The following is a 16,579-nucleotide window of genomic DNA, read 5'->3' as shown; positions in this document are numbered from 1 at the left end:
GCTGCATGGTAAAGATAACAACAACAACCACAACAAAAAAAACCCTCTGAGGGGGAAGGTGAACCTTGTCAGTATTTACCATGCAATGTTTAATTGGAAATCTAAATAATGCATTAGGGTTTCGGCTTTAGAATTCGAAGCTGCCGCTTGGCTGATCACTTTCTGGATCAGCGAAGGGTGAGATGAATGAATTTCCAGAAACAAAACTGCAAAATTGCTTTGCTTTAACAGGAAGATAGTCATTTTTAATATTGTGTTTGTTAGAACAACCACAACATGGGCCCTCATTATGTAAGTGTGTGTGTATCTGAATGTGCTCATGTTCCAACACAAGCTAAAACAAAGAAAGAATACAAAGATGGACATATTAGATGCTTCGCCCTTTTGATCACATATTTAAAGTTTTCCCAGGGAAACAAGATGGAAAACATCTGATGGGTTCCTGATGGGATTACATAAGTGGTATTTTACTCCCGTTCAATTCGCACATTTTCAGCAGAATGTCAGGGGAAATTGTTGGCATGGGTGTCAAGACAAAGGAGTGTTTATGCATATGTTTTGGGAATGCCCGATAGTGCAGGAATTTTGGCAAAAAGTGAAAGAGGATATCAATAGAATGCTAAATATACAATGGACAATCACTAAGGAAATGGCAGTACTAGTAAAAAGCAATGCGATGGGAGAATTTAGAGAAATAAAAAAAGCAGCAATAGAAAGCGCTCAGGCAGTAATAGTTTTGGGTTGGAAGGATGCGACAAAATGGACAATGCAAAATTGGTATAGGTACATGGTGGACCATATTCAATTTGAAATTATGGAAAAAAGGATAAATTCGGATAATGAAACTGAGTTGGGACAGCTGCTGGGACGGTGGGACAAGGTGAGACGATATATGATGAGTAGAATCCGAGACCAAGCTACAAGAAATAAATTGGAATCACTCTATAATATGTAAACAGATATATTGCTCTTGGGTTAAGTGGACTATACAAGAAACACCCCCAATTTGGTGGTGGGGAATGTGTGTGTGTCGGGGTGGTGGGCACAATTCACTATTGCACTGTTTTATGTTGTGTGATATAAAAACTGTTAAAAATCAATAAAAATATTTTTTTAAAAAAGGGTTCCTGATGGGATTTATATCGTAACAAAGAAAGAAAAGTGAATAAGAAAACAGGAGGAAAGAGACAGAAAAGTAGGTAAAGATGTCTGTAGTGCACATACACTACAAATATATAATAAACAAACAATCAAGGTAATGCTTGAAATGGAACAAAGCACCAACCTGTTTACATGCATTGCAAAAAGATTTCATTGCATAATGACATTTTTAAAACTTTTCCTAGAGATATCTTTGGAGGGAGGGATGTGAGAGAAGGGGTGGTGATCAGTCATAAAACTGAATGGCTGCATGGGCACTTACTTTGAAAAGAGTTGTATATAATTTTAGGGTGCCTCTTGTAAACTTGGAACATTCATGAAGTGGCTCGTATCTTAAGGGCAGATAAGCTGCACTTTCACATTCCCTGCTTCTGCGATACGATATCTGTTTATTTTATTTCGCTTTTCAAAAAAACTGACACACCGACACGTAGGAAAAATGATGTCATTTTTATTAATCTTTATTTTTGTAGCAAAGTTTTTTTTTTATTTTTGCATTTCAACTGATGAAATTCATAACCTTGTTTTCTGGTAAGACAATTCAAACATACAAATAAATAACAACAATGTGCTTTTCAGCTTTTTTTTTTGTCATTTAAATAACCAACAGTTTTTGAAGGACATAGACAAAAGGGCTTTAAGCAGAATGATGGTACAATTAAAAACAGTTTTTTAGTGAAAAGCAAATTTCAGTGGCTGAAGATGAAGATGAAAGATTTAAGATTTTTGCTGGGCTGGGTTTATTTTAAAAAATTGGCAAAAACTGGATTTTAAAAAGGAATAATGTGAATGGCAATAATAATAATAATAATAATAATAATAATAATAATAATAATAATAACAACAACAACAACAACAACAATCCTTTCCAAGAGGAATTGAGGAAAATATTTTTTACACTGAAAAAAGATAATTTGTGAAACAAAATGAGAGAGAGAAAGAGAGAAGAAAGAACCCCTCATTAATGAAAAGCAATTAATGTCTCCATGCTAACTTTTTTACATACTGTAAGAAAAGATGTGCTTCCTTCCAATGATTAACTTGGTATCATATTAGCCTATGTTATGCTGATGGTTTATTCCTTAGCTAGTTTGCATCTAAATATTTTCCCCTTAGACAATAATTGGAATAAAAAAGTACATTTCATAACTTTTGAGATTCTTCAGCACAACATGACTCTACTGATTTACTTTTCAACTTTTCACCTTCCAACTATCAGCAACAAGCAATAAGCCAAAATATTGCTGAAAATGTCCGCCTAGAGTCTGTGCACCACGCAACTTTCCTACGAAGTTCCTCCTTTTCTTGCCACACCTCCTTTGAAGGTCATGTTGAGGTTGAGGATTGGTCAGCTGTATGAGTTCTAGAATGCTTTAGAATTGCAGGCTGAATGCAGAATTTGCACATCATATATCATTAATTGAGCATTATCTTCAAATTTTACTGAAAGCTGGTATCAAATTATGTGCCTCTGACTGTTTCTTTTACTAATATTCTTGTATATGTACCTTAAGAATCTTAAGATAAGATGCAAAGCTATGTATTGTTAAGCAAAGCCAGTGCCTTAATCAAGGTTTGCTCCTAAGTTGTGGAGAGGTTGGTGTAGGGAAATTACTATAGTTTCATAGTGTGGTAAACTACTTTTTAAGTTGTAAATTTTGGGAGTCGAAGTCCACACATCTTAAAATAATCAAGGTTAAGAAACAGAGGACTGTCTGAACCAAATGGATGCAATACTTCATGTATGAAGTTGAGATGTGTGGACTTTGACTCCCATAATTCCCATAGACAGCAAGTTGAGGTATACAAGTTTTAAAGTTGCTAAGGTTAATAAACCCTGAAACAGATGAATGGGCTTCAAACTGTCCTGCTTCAGAACACATGTGTCCGAGCATTAATTTAAAATAAGTTATTTTTAGCAACTGTTTACAACTGCCAGTACCCTTGCCAGTAACCTCAATCATGCCTTTTCTGATTATCTCCTTAAACTCATTATCAAGGCTGCAACAATCTGGAGAGCTTGTAGATGTCAGCAAAACGTTAGAACTCTCTATATGGCTTTGCTAGCATCTAATGAAAAGTCCAGAATTTTGCAGCCCCCAAAATAGTAGTCCTATTTTATCAAAAATCATCTGAAAAATCCTTAAGGGATTTAAATTGTCTGTCATATTTTATTACCTGTGATATTAATAATTTACATTGTGATTATAATGAACTTTTCTGCAACACCCTGGGAAAAATACTTTTAGGAACCGGGACATAAACATCCAAACGTTTTGAAGAAGCTGGTGAGGTTCAGTATTTTCTTCAGAGAGGGGCAGCATACAAATCTAATAAATCTAATAAATAAATAAATCTAATCTAATAAATAAATTTAAGAAAAAAGCGCTAATAAACAAAAATTAGTATATAAACGAAATGGCCCTGGTATAACCTTTTTCCAAAGGTATTTAGTTCTTATTTTATGTGCATATAATTTTTTAATGATTTTTTAAATGATTCATTTTAAAACACAGATTTTTTCACCCACAACACTGAATTCCAATTTTATCACCCTATATAGGTGTTTTCATCAAGATTGTACAAGCTTCAGTTGGCCATCTAAATTAAAGTAGCTCTGTGGATTCTTTCCCCTTAACTTTAGGTGTGGCAATTTTAACAGACATCCTTTTTCAGAATACCCTATTAGTTAACCTTCTGATGAAGCAGGATAAAATGGCTTCCCTGTTTTTCCATTTAAAGCAGAGGTAGGAAAGCTTTACATAGCCAAGGACTTTTCCAGTCAAGACAAAGGACATAGTGAGTAGAGCAGGGATATCAAGTGGATCTAAGATGCATTACACATCTGGGTCAACTTAGGATTTTAAATTTGTTTCCTACCCCTGCCCAGTGGATTTGGAAGGGAGGGTTTTTTTAAAAAAAGTATTTAAATAGTTCTTTGGTTTTCTAAATAATAGTTGAAGATGAAAAGTCTTGTGAATTTTCTAACTCAAAATGGCAGGAAATAAAGCCATCAGCTTTGGGCAATTGCAGAGCTGTGCAAAATACAAATGAAAAGAATAATAATAGCTAAAGGCAGGTAAATGTGTATGCCTTGTAGCATCCCGGCAAATGTTCCATATGGAGAACTTCCCACTCCCCTCAGCACCTGCCTATGGTAGCTCTTAATAATGATTCTTAATAATGCTTGCCTTTTACTAACATTTCGTGAAACCAATACAAACTCCAGAGTAATCAGCAATTATTATTATTATTATTATTATTATTATTATTATTATTATTATTAATTAGATTTGTATGCCGCCCCTCTCCGTAGACTCGGGGCAGCTCACAACAGCAATAAAACAATTCATGACAAATCTAATAATTTAAAAGCATTTTTTTTAAAAAAAAATCCATTATTAAGCAGACATACACACTGCATTTGAATGTAGGGGAAAATTAAGTTGATTTGAATTTTTGTTAAAGTAAACTTTAACCTTTCCCAATTTCTAAAAGGCCAGTAAGGGGCATGTATAAGTGTATCAACGTGCCTTCCATCCCCTGTCCTAATGTTTCTTTTTTACTAGTATCATGAATATTATTATATCTTTGCATACCACCAATATGTATTTGACAAAAGAAATTTAAAAAACTGATAAAGACACAGACATAAAAAACAGGGAATAGTAAGTATAATTGAAGCAATGCAATTCTATAAACATCGAGTGAGATTTCCTGAAAGAAGTAGAATGTTTGAAGGGCTGGTATTTATTTTTTATAGCAGTCACACAGCCATTTCGAATTTCACCATTTAATAGCAAAATCCAAGCCCTTTAATCCAGCCTTGTAAATAAACCTACCAAAATGATTAGCCTGCAACAAAAATTCACAAGACTGGCAGGAATCCAAGGGGAAAAATAGGAGATAAATCTACTCTCTTTAAGCCAGCAAGTTGCTAGTTTAGGAAGGTAATACATTAAGCATGGTATTTCTTTTAAATGAGTGGGATCAATAACTCACCTATTCGCTCGCCAAGGAAATCACCAAGGAAATTTAGCAGCAAACAGAATATAAATGAACTATCCCATTCTTTTCTCTATTAGCCTGGTCACTCACCTGTATGGAATTCTGAGTTGCTTTGGGAACCAGGAAAATGATTAAACAGAAGATTTGGCTTAATTGCAAGCAGTGAACATTTGTCCATTGAGAAAAAAACATGAGCAGCATCTGTCAATGACGGAGGAACAGTTTCACCACCAGAAGTTCAGGAGGAACATGAAAGCAATTGCAAGTGTCTGAAAATTACAAACTCATGCTCCTAAAGCATTTGTCTCTGACAGCTGGAAGGGATTTCCCCACTTGGGTGTCATAATCCACAGCTAGGATGGTGAACTCCACAGGTGGAAAAACCTGAATGTCGTTTTTTCTTACATTCTTAATCACCAGATGAAATAATACAGAGAAACCATCCCATAGGAGGAGTCATTATGGTGCTACGGATGTTGAAAGAATTTGCAATGGACGTGATGCTATCCTTTATGGTAGATCTTTGAAACAGGAGATTGGGGCTTATTCAAAAGAAGGAGCAGGACTTCCCATCATTTTTGAATGAAACGAATCTTCCCATGTTAAGAAGGGAACGTTTATGGAACTATTAAGTTTATAATTACTGAGTTGTACCACTGAGATGAAATGCTGGAGAGATGGAAGGAATCCCTTCCTTTTCCCGTCCTAAGACAAAAGAAAACTAACTGATCTGAGATATTTTATGAGATCCACTTTGGAGATGGAGGAAACCTGGGGGGAGGGGGTTGGGAAGGGGGGAGATGCCCAAGAAGCATTTTAAAATAGACAATAGGGTACACTATTTAAATTACTTAAACTCTCCAGTTTAAAAATGTGTTCTGTTCCCAACTCTATTGAATATGTATGCAAGCTGGAACAGTATTATTGCATAATACTGCATAAGTAATATTGTGCACAGTACTGCTTATTACTGTGTAATAAGCACAGTACCATGTGCTATGAGCACAGTATTATGTGTAATAAGCACAGTATTATTGCACAGTAATATGCATTCAATTGGAATAATTTCCTATTTAACTAAAATCTTGTTATAGTGGACTTTGCTCTTAATTATGGATCGTCCTTAAACTGGGGTATTCTTAACCCAGGGACTAGCTTCTAAGTGCATCATCACTGCTTGAAATAATGCATTCCTTACCAGATTTAATATTTGAACTGCAATCTAGATAATCTCTACAGTCCCCAGAAGACTTTGGAAATACATGTGCTTATCATTGCTTGTTTATTTCTTTGTAGTTTTGTCTGAACTCATAACATCTAGTTTCATCTAGAAATTGATAATTAGTTTTGTTGATATTTCTACAAAGCATGCAACCTCTAGTAGCAGTCCATGGTAGAAAGATGTGCCAATCATATATATCTGCCACAGGCTTAATTTCTCTTCCCAGCATGGTAGCCATTAGGTTTCACATCCCGCTATACTTCACATAGACAAGGTGTAGAGTTTAGGATTTAAAATAGATGATATGACAGCAGTCACAGGATTGTTTTGCACCCGACTGAGATGTCTTCAGGGTTTTTGTTCAGGGCATGGCTAATCAGAAAGAGAATTCACAGAACCCAGACTAGAGTAAGTTGATTCAAGTCACAAAGTTTCCAAATAGTTTTGAACCAGGCTTAACTCTTCCCCATTTGTATTGTACATTGTTTCTATCACTGTTGTGAGCTGCCCCGAGTCTACGGAGAGGGGCGGCATACAAATTTAATAAATAAAATAAATAAATAAATATCCTTGTTCTCTTCTTCCTCTTTTGTGAATTCTATATATATTTAAACTGTGCATTTTAGGAAGCAAGACAGATTGGTATGCAGAACGTAGGACGATCACTAGATGGCAGCAGAGGATTAACCTTATGGCCCCCTAGAGTTTGCTTTGATTTTTGCAGCCCAGATATATCACTCTAAAGACTAATGGCATCACTTCACATCTGATAGGATCCCTAGCCTTCTTAAATTGCCACATTTTCATGGATGTTATACAGTCTTCCAAAAATAGATAAGAATTTGTTCAACAGAAGTATTTTGGTGATTTTGCTTCTCTTCTTGCAGCTTTGTGGTTAATGGTAAATGTTATTTCTAAATGAAATTCTTCAGAGGCTCTTTCAAATGTACAGGTATTTCCTACAAAGTCAAAGCAATCACCAAAATGTGCATTAAGCAGTTGGCTCTTGCAAATCAAAAGGCTATTTCCTTCTTCTCAAATTCTTTGGATGGCACAGCTTGCTCTTCTACTCAAAGAAAAGAATTATCCAAGAAACATAAAAGGAGATGCATTGAATGTCTACAAAACAGGGTCGTCTCTTTTAAGGAGGAAAAGACTATTAGTTTCTTAGTGACAGCCAAACTTTGCACAATGGGACCAACCTATTAGTCAGTGAACTAATAGCCTTAGTGCACAGCTAGCGCTCAAGTCTTGCAATATTTATCTATTTTAAAACACAGCTTATGCAATCCTCTGTGCTTCTGAAATAAAGTAAACCATAATTTTGGGGAAAAGAGCATCGAAGAATAGAAGTTCTCCCCTTCAAAGCAATGAGGTAAATAAGCATTTCCAGCCTGTGATTAAATTTTTAACCATCTAAATGAATCCCTTGGGTATCAATTACCAAACCAACTCCTGCAATTAAAATATGGAGCCCCCAGATACTCAGGCGAGACGTTAAGTAGCTCATATCTTACCCACTTTGGCAGAAAATTCATGTTTGTTTTTTCATTGATAGGGGGATATAGGCTGGCAGTATCTGGTTATTCTATCACACTTTTATAATTACCGAGACACAAATCCCTCACTGCCAAAATGCTCTGCTAGTCCTACAGGAAAGGAACGAAGACTCTGCGGTTTGTAGCTACTGAGATAACTCCTTTCATGTATTTGAAGAACCAGGAAATGTGTTCATATGAAAGAGGTCCAGAGGTGGGCTGCTGCCAGTTTGGATTGGTTTAAGCGAACCGATAGTTCCCACTAGTGGCTGGGCCCTCCCTCCCATCCTGACGCTATCCCATCCTATATAATTGCCTTCTTTTTGATGCCAGGTGTATGTGCTCACATTTTCGGTTCTGGGCAAACAGTTGTTACAGTATGTGATGCTCACCTCTGAAGAGGCCCATATCTTTGTGTTCTCTATCAAGTTCCTAATAGGTATGCCTGTACTCAATAGTTGATGGCAATATTGACACATTAGACCTCTGTTAAAGAAGCTACACTGGTTACCAGTGGTTTCCAAATAGATTTAGGGTCATGGTTTACCTTCAGAGGTAAAATTTACAACATGCATAGGACTTTGGGTGAAGCTTATTTTTCCCCCTTTTATTACACATGGCTTCATTTTAATTTTACTGAAATTTTTCTTTCTGTCTGAAAAAAAATTCCAAGATATGCTCTTTATTTTTCTATATAACCCTAAAGGGCTCAATATTTGTATAGCTTACAAACTATCTTCCCTGCTATCAAACGACAATACTTTTTTATGTCCTGCTGCCAAGCCACAATCTGCAAAACATAACATGAACAGCAATACCTCAATGATCCAGAGGTAGAACGATTTAAGTGGAGACCATGTATGTGATCTGGTTTTGAATTATCTAGGACTCTTTTTATGCAAACCAATACCATCATTCTGACTCTGTAGCAATATAGCTTGTAATTCCATTTTGAACCACAGAATGTGTTTAAGGTTGTGCATTATGTAGCTTTTGGGCCAATCTCATGCATAAATTACTAGTAGGCACAAGCTATCATCAGATAAGTGGCCCTCTAATGATAATGGGGATTGCAATCTCTATGCTCAGTTGAACTGTACTTTCCAACGTATGTCAATGGGCTGAACGTACGTATATTGTAAATGCATGAAGAAAAGTATATATATATGTAGCAATGAATAGTAAAATTCACAACATGCATAGGACTTTGGGTGAAGCTTATTTCCCCCCCTTTTATTACACATGGCTTCATTTTAATTTTACTGAAATATTTCTTTCTGTTTGAAAAAAAAAATCCAAGATATGCTCTCTATTTTCTTTTCCAATGCTAGGATGGGAAACTTGCTGTCCTAAACTCACATGCAGCACAGCCTAATTTCCATCATTCCTCAACCTGATTACAAATTATTTTCAGTTTTTACCTTTTTGGATTTAATTATCTTAACAACTTCCAAGCAGAGGGGGGAAAATACAGGGACCAGAAAATGTGTTACCTATACAGTATAGGCAAAAAGAGAATAGTTCCATTTCCTTTGGGGTCCTCTCCCATTGTTTGTTAAGGCTCATTCCAAAACAACTTTGAGGTCCAAAAGATATATCCGGGAATGGACTAATTCTGTTTTATTTGACTGTACATGATGCATGTAATGATCAAAAACATCAAAGAAAAATAATGTGATCGTGGTAACTTTAGCATATCTTGATTAAGTCTATTGATTCAACTGGAAAAGGAAGCAAAAACTAAATTAATGTTACCAGTCTACAGATAGTCCTAAACTTACAACAGTTCCTTTAGTGACTTAAGAATGTTTTTCATACTTATTGACTCCATGGTCATGTGATCAAAATTCAGATGCTTGACAACTGATTCAGATTTATGATTGTCACAGTGTCCTGTAATCGCCTTTGGAGACCTTCTGAAAAGTAAAGTCAATGACAAAGCTAAATTCACTTAACAACCGGATTACTAATTGCACAACTGTGATGATTCATTTAACAACTATGGCAGGAAAGGTTGTAAAATGGGCCAACGATATTTAACAAACGTCTGCCTTAGCAACATAAATTTTGGGCTCAGTTGTTTTTGTGAGTCATTTTAGTTCTGTTATTTTTTTAAAAAGAAGAGCATTTATCAAGCTCCAACACCATGTAGTTTCAAAATGATTTTTAATGCTGGAATGGCTACCAAAAATTCCAGATTTCAGAAAACTGTCAATAAAGATGCTTTGGTTGGATTGGAGTAAATGAATCCAGCAAAATATTCATGCCCAATGGAGAACACAATTCAAAGTTCAACGTATTTATGAATCATTGATTTCCATGGAAGAATTAAGCACATCTATGACTTCTTACCTCTTAAAAGTGAATAGGTCTAACTGACTTATTCCCAATAATGTTTTAATATTTACATTATGCTTCCATAGGAAAGCAACATTTAAAAAAAATCCTCATAGGCATTATATGATCTCTCATTAGGATTGCTCACTTCTCGTCTAAATGTAAATTCATTAAATATCAATTTGTTTATTTCATCAAATGAAACATGGCAGTTTCTTTCCTTTTAAAAATTTGAACAAGTCTTAAAGACAATTAGATTAAAGACTAAAAAGGATCAAACCTCTTTTTCATGCATATATTTTTGAATTGCTGATGGATTTTAATGATTGAAACTGGCTACAACACACACTGTAATTAAAATATGTTATTCTGGGTATACATATTCTTTTGTGAATGCAAACACTTTGAAACAGAAAAGGATTTCTTATCTGTTTCTACAATGCTCAGAAATCAATGTTATGCAAACAAACATGATTATGTATTACAAATAAATTATTATAACTAGTTATTTGAGTGACTGCCTTAGAACTTTCTCTTTACTGATCTTGAATTCAGTTTTGAAACCTAAATGCAAAAGATGGACTTTTAATACTATTTATGTTGGTACACTTGCTTTTAGCTAAGGATACAATGGGCTGTATTTAAACTGTGAAATTGATTGTATCTGAAATACAATCAATTTCCACCCTAATGTACTGGAACCTAATATATGTGTATCTGATGTTAATCAAAGCACCATTCTTATATTCTGAACGGAACAAAGAGTTTCTACAAATTATGAGCCATCAGTAGTTATAACCTTGACTATAATTGAAAATATTTACTCCCACTTTTTACTAAAAGATAGGCCTCAGTCATAATTAATCTCATTCAGGATTTAGGTCACTATTTGATGAATATCATGAGAATCATATCTAAAAAATGAAATTTTCTCCATTTATGTCAAAAGAAATATGATAAAATTAATAAAAAGTATTTTCCTAAAATCTTATACCGGAACAAAATCTTCCCCTGTAGGACATTGAAAGCTCAATATTCTTATGTTGCCAGCAATTATATTGGTAAGAATTTTTTCAGTGCAAGACACAAAATTGATTGTCAAATTAGACTGATATAATAAAATCTTTCAAACTTTTGAAGGTGGTAGAATTGGGACAGTTTTGTGATATTGAAATGGATGATCTCTTACCCTCATTTAAGTGAAATGACTTTTGTAACTGTGCTTAGTTCCATTTGTTTACTAAACAGGCAGCAATTTGAATTATATGCTATTTATTATGCAAAGTTTAATGCTTATGAAATTACAATACTATTTTTTCAATTTATCTTGGATTTATATAAATGCTGTATAACATTTCTGGCATGATGATGATCTATAAATGTCAGATATATATCTATAAGTTATAGATAACTGCTTTGTAATTCAACAGCTATTATTTGGGATTGTATTGAAGAAGTAATAGCTTATCTAACAAAAAACTCAAAATAACAATGAAAGAGTTTACCAACAGAAATGCTAAGTTAGCAACATTGAAAATTGAATCCTTTGAAAAGTTTACAAGATTTTCCCTAAACAATGTCAAACCTGCTTTTATCCAGTTGACTCATTTCAACAGGAACTTTTTAAAAGAAATTTTGTTTGCTTTGATAGCAGAATTGTGGTTTCATAAAGAGATATGAATGCCTTGGTGAATACTAAGGTAAATAAATGGAAAAGAAAGTAACAAAGAAACAGAAATATATATTTCTCTTTTAAAAGTTTATCCATTTAGCAGAAGAACGAGATGTCTATTTTTATTGTGTTTACACATTATGTTAGTACAAATACACATGAGTTTATTGATTACTATTCTTTACTTCCTTCTTTTCTTCCTTCCTTCTCTCCTTACCCTTTTCTATAGCTGTCAATCTCAATCAATGATTCTGTGTGACTTATAATTCAAAAAATATATACTACAATTAAAGCAATAAAACATTAAAAAAACTGTTTTAAAACATCCAATATAAATATACATAGCAGCCAGGATACACGGCCAGTTAACAATAAAGCCCTTACCACATTCAGTTCACCTGGGTCAAGAACACAACCAGTTTTTTTGAGTTTTAGGAAAGGCTAATAGAGTCACCTTAATCTTTGAGGGAAGGCTATTCCACAGAGAAAGGGTGACTACAGAAAAGGTTTGTCTTCTCATCCATACAGGCCAACATTCATGGCCAATCTGCTAGAAAAAGTGGCCCCTCGGATAACCCGGTCCCAAGCTATGAAGGGCTTTAAAGGTGACAATCAGCAACCTGGTTTTCACTGAGAAACATATAGGCCATCAATGCAGCTCATGTAGTCATGGTGTTACATATGCCATATTAACACCATTACTATGTGATGCTGGTGTTACATGGTACCATTTACTACATTCTGCACCAGTTGATATAAAACGGAAAGTGTCTTTCGTATAAATATTCGCTTGAGAGCATGAATTTTGCATGTCAATATGCTTTGGCAATTTGACTCTGCTAAGGATTTTTCTTTTCTATGCGCTGTAGCCCCCAACCCTCAAAGATTCCTGTTATATACTTTTACTTTAGCACAGTATCTGCTTATTTTGTTCTAGGAAAGGAGAAATCACAATACAACTGCTTAGTGATTTTTCAATACTTGCCTAAAGTTTCCTCTTCCACAGAAGAGACCAGGAAGTCTGTATGTATAAAAGTATAAAGGTATGTAAATCTATGTGTGTAAAGGTGTATCAGGTATATGCACTAGGGTAATGTATGTAGCAAGAGTATTCCTGATTCATCTACAGCAAGGTTTCCCGTATCTTGCTGCAACAACTGTACAATGAACACAATAAAAATCAATAAATCTACTCTATCCTTTCCACAATAGAGTTTGATCTCATGAAATCTGAGAAAAGATGTAAAGGTTCTGTATAGTACAGTACGGTACACTGGACTTCTTTACATGACCCATGTTTGTACAGAATACCCACTACAGAGAGTATGAGTCCTAGAACAGACCATGATCTAGTGTTGCAAAGCATGTTCAATCCTTGGCATCTCTTAGCAACTTTGGAGACCCTGGAAGATGTTTCAATCTTGGCAACTTTGAGATGTGTGGACTTCAAACAAGGTTGCCTGGGAAATTCTAGGAATTGAAGTCTATTCATCTTAAAGTTGCGAAAGTTGAGAAACGCTGCCTTAGAGAGTTAGTGCTTGTTAGTACAATAATACTGAGATGGATAGAACAAGAGAAGTTCATTTAAAGAAGAAATTAGCTGTGTTCCTTATATCCCTGGTCCTAAACAATTCAAACGAGAAGTGGTTTCATGATGAATTAGCTTCTAGAAGAGACAATAATGGCTTCTATCTCCAAACCCCCATTTATTATTAAAGTTTAACATTTAAAATGTAAAAGTTTTACATTTAATTAAATGTAATGTACACAAATGTGTACATAAAGTAGTCTGGATAATTTATGCAAATTGCACCATTTGCGGAACATATTTGTATCATTATATGGCTATCTACTGTATATAACGTCGTTTTTGTCAATTGTCTCATTATATAGGGACACTAATGACCTACACTGACATGTAATTAATGCAAATAACAATAAACCATATTTAACAGATATTTGGATGTAACAGACATCCCCGTCTCAAAAACAGATCATCAAATCATTTTTTTCCTGTAAATTAGACAGAATTGGGAAAATTTATCATAAAATGCTGTTTTGTATACAATATATACTCTCCTAGTGATAAACCAGCTAGCATCTGTTGTCAGTGGTCCTTGACCAACTCTGGTAATGATAGATTCTGAGGAGAATGGGCCAGGCCCATCTTGGTACCCTGGGCCAGTGGTTTTTGCCAGCTGGTGCAGAGAGTGACAGTGAGGGAGAAATAGACCTGGATGAATGATCACCAGAGGTGGCATATATGCTAATGACAGTAGGGTCTGACTTAGAGGAAGAGGAGGAGGACCACGAGTCTTTGCTAGATGCCCGCTTTAGAAGATTAAGAAAAAGACAAGAATACTTGTTTGGGAAATGGAAGTAGTCTGTAGTTTGTTAACTCTAGGGAATTGTTGATCATTCCCCATAGGTATTTAAGGGTGGTGGATGGGAAATTCGGGGTGGAGTTTCAACGTTTTGCAATGTAGTCGGTTGAGGTTTGAGGTTTCAGCCAGGTTACGCTAACCAACTGTTATTCTCTCCGGAGATACTAGAAAACTATAATTGTAAATCAGTGAAAATGGAGACTCCCTATCTCATAAAGGAATTGGCAGCAGCCTAGCCACTGGACTGTTATCTTTTAACTCCTCTCACTGAGAAACTGCCAAAATGAACTTGCATGCATGAATTTGGCTTGTATAAATGCCGCTTGCTATATAAAAATATTGATTTGAAATATCAGCATGTGGCTTCCTCCTTCATTTTCAATCTGCAAAGGCCTGGGATAGAACAGCATCCAAGCAAAAATCACCCAACAGTTATAAACATTATCACATTACATTGTTTTGTTAAGTTTTTATTCTGTCTTTCTCAGATTCTGAGACAAACACTGGAAGCTAAGGATAAAAGAAAATGCTAGGGTTGGCTAAAGTGTCAGGAAAGATGTATTGGCACACAAGAAAACTTTTAGACTAGTTAGAAACACAACCGCTCAGAGCCATTGCCTGAGATGGGTGGCTATAGAAATTAAATAAACAAACAAACAAACAAAACTGAGTTAACACTGAGTCACCCAGCCTATAAACAAAATAATCTCTACTGCTTTATTATCAAAGGACTTGATGATTTCTTTCCCTTCTTTAGATAGGTTGCCTATTTCTCCTTTTGTAATTTACCACCTGCACTACCAAAGTAAAAGGCAAAACCTTTAACAAGTTTGCATAAAACGTATCAGGAAAGACTTAATGAACTCAATCTGTATAGTCTGGAGGACAGAAGGAAAAGGGGGGACATGATCGAAACATTTAAATATGTTAAAGAGTTAAATAAGGTCCAGGAGGGAAGTGTTTTTAATAGGAAAGTGAACACAAGAACAAGGGGACACAATCTGAAGTTAGTTGGGGGAAAGATCAAAAGCAACATGAGAAAATATTATTTTACTGAAAGAGTAGTAGATCCTTGGAACAAACTTCCAGCAGACATGGTAGATAAATCCACAGTAACTGAATTTAAACATGCCTGGGATAAACATATATCCATCCTAAGATAAAATACAGAAAATAGTATAAGGGCAGACTAGATGGACCATGAGGTCTTTTTCTGCCGTCAGACTTCTATGTTTCTATGTTTGCAGCTGGTTTTCATTTTAATCTAGAAAACTACCATGTTATGGACTCTAGTGATGCAACCCACATCAGATACAGACATAGTGGAGTTTAAGTCAGTTATGGCAAACCTATCCCAGGTGTGTCTCCTTTCATACACCTTGATGATTTGGATGACATCAACAAGTAACAACTATTTTTTTTTGAAAGCGTGCCTCATTCTAGCACAATTTTCATAGGCTACGTGAGAATGGGGTGAGCTCTTGCCTGATTTCTGAATATCATGTGAGAACAGAGTGTGCATTTGTGTGGGTTTCACACAAGGCTGCAGATGTTGTGGAAGAGCATTCTTCAAAGCTGCTTGAAGAACAAAGGCCTTGTGCACCCCTGGAACACCTCCAGGTAGGTCACTGATGTTAACAACAAGCAAACACCATTTGTGGGTGAGCAGCACCCGGTAGATGATGGGTGGGCATGAGTTGTCATGCTGTTCCCCAAGCGCCACACACATTAGGAAAAGGTGCAAGGAAGTCTTATTCAGTGGCAGTGGTGGTGTAAAGGCTGAGGAGTGGCCCGGGACATGTGTGTTTGAGAGACACACCAGCAAAGTAAAATTAAGTGTTTTCCAAATTTTTGACATTGAGCTTCAAAGTTCGCCATCGCTGATGTAGGTGCTTTGCCTCCAGATAACGTAACTGGCCTTAAACATATCCATAGACTTGTACATCTAAACAAATTGTGTGTGAGGGGAAGGAGTAGGGAGAGTTGTGAAGCAAGAGAACAGCCAATCTCAACAGTGATGGAAAGTATCGTTTGTAACTAGTAAATTTGAACTGGGGGGGGGGAGGGGGGGAGTAAGAGACATGCATTGCCATTTCCCGCTGCTAAATTACATGAATGGCTTATTGTTATTAAAATTAATGGTTAGGAGACTTCCAAATTGTCAAGGTGACTTTGAAATACCGTCTTATCATCTATAGCAACCAGTCATATAATTAATTCTTCTATCATTAAAGTAATGATAGCACATTCTCAACAG

This window comes from Erythrolamprus reginae, chromosome 2 (genome assembly GCF_031021105.1).
Source record: "Erythrolamprus reginae isolate rEryReg1 chromosome 2, rEryReg1.hap1, whole genome shotgun sequence".
Taxonomy (NCBI): Eukaryota; Metazoa; Chordata; class Lepidosauria; order Squamata; family Dipsadidae; genus Erythrolamprus; species Erythrolamprus reginae.
Note: the sequence above shows the minus strand (reverse complement) of the source record.